Source organism: Microcebus murinus, chromosome 7 (assembly GCF_040939455.1).
Source record: "Microcebus murinus isolate Inina chromosome 7, M.murinus_Inina_mat1.0, whole genome shotgun sequence".
Classification (NCBI taxonomy): Eukaryota; Metazoa; Chordata; class Mammalia; order Primates; family Cheirogaleidae; genus Microcebus; species Microcebus murinus.
The window spans coordinates 100,574,302-100,580,570 of record NC_134110.1 but is presented as its reverse complement, the minus strand read 5'-3'; positions in this window follow the sequence as shown (position 1 = coordinate 100,580,570).

Genomic DNA, 6,269 nt, shown 5'->3' with positions numbered 1-6,269 from the left:
ATCCTGACGTGCAGAAGGGCAAAGAGAGGGCAAGGGGGAAAGGCAAGAGGGGGCCAAACTTGTGTTTGTATAAGGAACCCACTCCCACAATGATGTCATTAGTCCATTCATGAGGGCAGAGCCCTCATGGCCTACTCACCTGGTAAAGATTCCACTTCTTGATACTATTACAATGCAATGATTTGAACGTGAGTTTGGGAGGTGACAATCAAACCACAGAACAGTAGTGCAAGACCATAAAAATGACCCACAAAATTTCCGTGAAAGCTGCAATCATACAAGATAATCTTAATAGTCAATGGGAAAAATGACAACCATGCCATGACCAGTAACAATTTGTCAAAACATTAACACTTCTCTTCCTGTTGGTTATAAATATATGGGGAAAGTTAAAAATAGTAAAACTAGTATTTACTTTGTGCAGGGTAATTTAAAATGTTTGAAACATTGAGAATTTAAGTGTTTTCTTTCCTCATAACGTACATACAGGGAGAGTATCCCTTCTGTGCTTTGGTGAATTGTCACACACATTTCTAAATTTGGATCAGCTTTCAACAATTTGTACTTTCAATACCATAAAAATATCTCTGAAAATTCATTTAATGTGAAGTCTTTTTAGGCATCACTTCCTTTTGGACATCTCACAACCACTTTCCTCATTTAGGCTGGTAATTTCCCTTCCCTGAGTTCTTCCAAGGGCCAAGTCTCTCCAACAATGGCATGTTCATACTCCCAGCCAGATACTTCTTCTATAACTCCATTTACGTTCACCTCAAATCCCACAGCTGTGTGCACAGTCCAGTGGAAGTTACTGTCATCTTGAGCTCCCATCATGCACTGCTGCTTCCCATCTTGATGCTTGAATGTTTCCCGTTGCATGTCACGTTTCTTCTGAAACTCAGCTATGGGAATTGCATAATCTTCATGCCTCAGTCCAGTCATGCTGCTATCACAAAACACCTGATACTGGAGTAATTTATAAACATCAGAAATTCGTTTCTAGGTGGAGGCAGCCATGATTCCACTGCTCGTTCACTCAGCCCACCCTCAGATTGGCACTGCACACACACTGCCCAGGTTTACGGCTGCTTCTCTCCAGCGCGGCAGGCCACGCCACACCTGGCCCACTTTGAGCCACAGCTGAGGCCGCTGAGGAGTGCTGCACCCGAACATCTGGAGCAGAGACTTGAAGCGAGATCCCTGAGGTCCCTGGGCCCCTCCCTTGAAACTGTTCTGCCCTCAAAGTCCTAGTATTCTGGGCCAGGGATGGGAGTGGCAGCCTGGAAGATCTCTGAAATGTGTATGGGGTCATTCTTCCACAGTTTTGATGAATAGCATCGTCACTTACCCAAACCCTGGTGTTCTCTCCCAAATAAGCCTTTTCTTTCTTTACTACATGGCAGGCTGTGGAATTTCTAACTCTTTAACATATGCTTCCCTTTGGATTATAAATTCCTCTTCAATGCATTTCTCTTCTCTCCCATTTTACTATCAGCACTCAAGAGAAACCGTGCAGCACCCTGAACACTTTGCTCAGAGATTTCTTCTGGCAAATATTCTAGTTCATTGCCTGAAAGTTCTGCTTTGCACAAAGATTAAGACACGGACACAATTCAGCAAGTTCTTTGCCACTTTGTAACAAGACGGCCTTTCCTCTAGTTTCCAATAAGATATTCCACATTTTAATCTAAGACCTTACCATAATAGCCTTTCCTGTTCATATTTCTAACAACAATCTGATCATGACCACCTAGATAATCTCAAAGAAGACTGAGGTTGTACTCTCATCAAAATCTCCCCTAATCTGTTCACGAAAATCTACTTTCTCAAGCATTCACTTCCAAACTGTTCCAGCCTCCAACCACTGCCAAGTTCCAAAGCCACGCCCACGTTTTCGTGTATTTGTTATTAACAACACCTCACTCCTTAGTACCAATTTGCTTAGTACCAACAGCTATAACAAATACCTGAGACTGAGTAATTTATAAATAACAGAAATGTATTTCTCACAGTTGTGGATCTGTGGAGTTCAAGGTCAAGGCACCAGCAGATTCAACGTCTGGTGAGGGCCGCCCTCTGCTTGCAAGATAACGCCTGTTGCTGCATCCTCCAGAGGGGATGAAGGCTGTGTCCGCACATGGCAAAAGGGACGGAAAGGATAAAAACAAACAAAAACAAGCTAGCTAGTTCTCTTGAGCCCGTTTATAAGGGCTCTAATCCATTCATGAGGTTGGAGCTTTATGATCTAATTATCTCCTAAAGGCTCCACCTCTTAATACTACGACATTGGAGAGTAAGCTCTAACACAGGAGTTTGGGAGGGCATCAGACCATGGCAGATGGCCAGTAGCAATTTTGTTGAACAACACAGCGTTAGCCGCTTAGGTCAAATTCTAACCCCTATCACAGTTGCTGGACCCTAACCCAGCTCCCAAAAGCCTCCTGTGTCTGAGTCAAAAGATGCTCTGCATTCTTGGATACTAAATGCTTTGCTGAGAACACTGGCTCCTCTTTGGACAGGAGGCAGACTCATCTGGGTCTGGACTCCTCCTTTCAGTGCACTTTTCTGCCCTGGATGTTTAATGTCCTGTGTCCCTTTCCCAGGGCCAGGGCAAACAAAGATCATCATAACGAGGCTTTGGTAACGTTGCTCCTGAATTTTTCTTCACATGAAATTTCTCCTCCTCAGGCATTGTTTCTGTGGTGTTACTTCCCGGTTAACAGCTGCAAGGTGGTAGTGAGGTCTGGAGGCATAGTCCAGCCAGCTGTCAGCCTGCGCATGCCCTCTCGGGTGACCAGTGATGACCCGCGGGCTCCTGCAAGTCCTCTGTGTCTGAGGTTTATTGCCCAAGTGAAAAGAGAATTTAAAAATTACGTAACCAAAACAAAGGGTTACGGGGCCTTCAGATGCAAAACAAACCTCTGGAGGCTGTTTGAAGTTGAGTTGATGTTGAGATAAAAACTTAAGAGATAAATGTTTCATGAGCTCTCCAAAGACACTGAGCTTAGAGGACTCAGCCAAGGAAAGGAAGGGGCAGAGGTTGTTGCAAGCCCAGTGAGCCACTACACAAAGAGGACACACAACCCGACAACCACTTCTTCAGGATAAAGGCCTAGAGATAACTCCGAGAGGAGAGTGAGAAAATCGCTGCTGGGCTCAGGAGGCAGAGTGATGCGTGTGACCCAGCATGTGCACAGCAGGGTGGGTGGAGACGCCAGCAGGAGACACCATAAGATAGAAGCCCACAAAGGGGTGTTACGTCAACACCAAAAGCCATGAAGAAACTCAACCAGGAAGACCCACAGTTCCCGGCAATGTCTTAATGACACCCAGTGGAGTGAGACAAGGTACAGAATTTCGAATTGACCATCCAAAAGAGACTATGCTGTAACCTAGAAGACATAGGGAATATTTTTGAATTGGTAAGATTGATTATCTGCTATTAGTAGAAATGAAGGCTTGAGAGCTAAGACAATTTAGAGAGCTAAAGTGCTATTTCTTTCATTTAAAAAGCTTTTTACAATTTTTCTTTTTAGAAACAGGTGCTTACTATGTGGTCCAGGCTGTTCTCAAGCTCGTGGCCTCAAAGGATCCTCCCATCTCGGCCTCCCAAAGTATTATCACAGGCATGAGCCACCATGCCCAGCCCTAAAGTGCTATGTCTGTGCCTGGGTCTGGTGGCCCTTGTGGCTTTGTGTGACATGGTGTGCTGCAGTGAAGTGACGATTAAACTGCCAGTGGCAAGATGCAGTTTCCTGGCAGGAACGGGGTTTCAAGCACAACCTCCACGGACCAAGGCGCTTAGGCAGCTCACCCCCCTGTGCTCCCACTCTTCTTGCCAGCGGCGTCTGGAGGCCTCACTGAGCTCGGGCCTCCTGTGGAGCTGGGCAGTGGCTGCCCGAGGGCCGTGCCACTGCCCAGAGCTGACACTTGACACCTTGATGTCAATGATTGCCACAGAAAACAAAATGATGATTTGGAAGCCTTGCTTATAGTGCAAATTCAATAATACTGAATAAAAGAGCAAACACCTGAGTACTGTGCTAATCAGAGCCACCCTGGACATTTCAGGGAGGGTCCTGTCTAACTCTACAGCCTGCACTCATTGCTTCCGACCCTTCACACCTGCTCCTCAACATCACTCCCAAAGTGATGCACAATGGTACGGCCACTTTGGAAGACAATTTGGAAGTTTCTTACAAAACCAAACATACTCTTACAATATGACCCTGCAGTTGTGCTCCTTGGTACTTATCTGAAGAGCTGAAAACTTATGCCCACATGAAAACCTGCACATAGATATTTATAACAGGTTTATTTATAATTGCCCAAACTTGGAAGCAAAAAAGGTCCTTTCAAGTAGGTGAATGGATATAAATAAAAACTATGGTACCTCCAGACAATGGAATATTATTCATTATTAATTTTAGCACTGAATATTATTCAGTGCTAAAAAGAAATAAGCTATCAAGCCATGAAAAGACATAGAGGAAACTTAAATGCATATTACTAAGTGAAGGAAACTAATCTGAAAAGGCTGCATACCATATGACTCCAGCTATATGACATTCTGGAAAAGGCAAAACTGTGGAGACAGTAAAAAAATCAGTGGTTCCCCAGGGGTTAGGAGGGAGGAGGGATGAATGGGCAGAGCACAGGGTATTTTTAGGGCAGTGAAACTATTCTGTATCTACTACAGTGGTAGACACATTTGTCAAAACCCATAGAACATACAGCACCAAGGTTGAGTCCTAACGTAAGCCGTGGGCTTGGAGTGACAATGACGTACCAGAGCAGGTTCATCAACTGTAACCAAGGAGGCACATGGGGGGCTGTTGATGGTGGGGAGGCTGGGGCAGGTGGGCAGTAATTATTAGATGAAAGATTGTGGGCCGGGCGCGGTGGCTCACGCCTGTAATCCTAGCACTCTGGGAGGCCGAGGCGGGCGGATTGCTCAAGGTCAGGAGTTCAAAACCAGCCTGAGCGAGACCCCGTCTCTACCATAAAAATAGAAAGAAATTAATTGGCCAACTAATATATATAATATAAAAATCAGCCGGGCATGGTGGCTTGTGCCTGTAGTCCCAGCTACTCGGGAGGCTGAGGCAGGAGGATCACTTGAGCCCAGGAGTTTGAGGTTGCTGTGAGCTAGGCTGACGCCACGGCACTCACTCTAGCCTAGGCAAGAAAGCGAGACTCTGTCTCAAAAAAAAAAAAAAAAAAAAAAAAAAAAAGAAGAAAGATTGTGGGGAGCAAGATAGTCACATGATACCCAAGTACCATCCCAGAGGCTCCTAGTGATTGTAAAGGGGGAAATGTGCCTCTATGATAGAGAAAGCCTGTGGTTGCCTCCTCCTCCTAGGGCCGGATTAGCATCAGTAATAGGCGAACAGCCTGACAGTGGATGTTACGATGTGTCGCAGTGAGGTGTGCAACATCCTGTATAACGTTGTCTTGCCAAAAATGTTTAATCTGAACATAATCAAGCCTCTAACTCTAACTTGAAGGTTGCAGAAGATACAAGAAAAAGAAGTCCAGGTAAATGACAACATGAAAAAAGAAACTGAGAGAATATGGGATATGACACCTGGCCTGAACTCTTCAGGAAGTCAGTGATATAGAAATAAATAAATATTTTAGAAAGATGGGGCAGAGCTATTCTGAACAAAAAAGATATTAAAAAGATATCACAACCAGATGCAATACATAAATCTTAATTGCATATTTGGGATAAACAGGGAAATTTTAACATGGATTAATATTAAATGATAATATGGAATTAATATTAATTTTATTAGATATAATCATTTTCTTGGGGTTATATAGGCTATCTCCTTAAAAGATGAGGGCTGAGTATTCACAATACAACATCATGATATCTGCCGTTTATTTTCAAATGGTTCAGCCAGAGATAGAGAGGAGGAGACAGAAAGCTATATAGTAAAATGTTGGGTCCAGTGGTTTGGCTCAATCTAGGTTCTTGGAACACCTGCGTACCATTTCCTCAAATTTCACGTATGTTGGTAAATTCCCATAATAAAAATAGGGTGAAAACATTGTATCCTGAGCATCAAATTGTTTAGATGAGTCTGCAACTATATTTCACATTTTCCTAACTGAGCTAAAGAAACGTTTATGTCCTCAATGTAGGAATAAAGATTTCTGGGCACTCCCTGGAGGCCGAATGTGACGCCGCACCGTCAAGACTGGGAACACACGCCTTGGCAGGACACAGCTCTACTCCAGGCCGCCGTGGGAGTTGAAAGTGC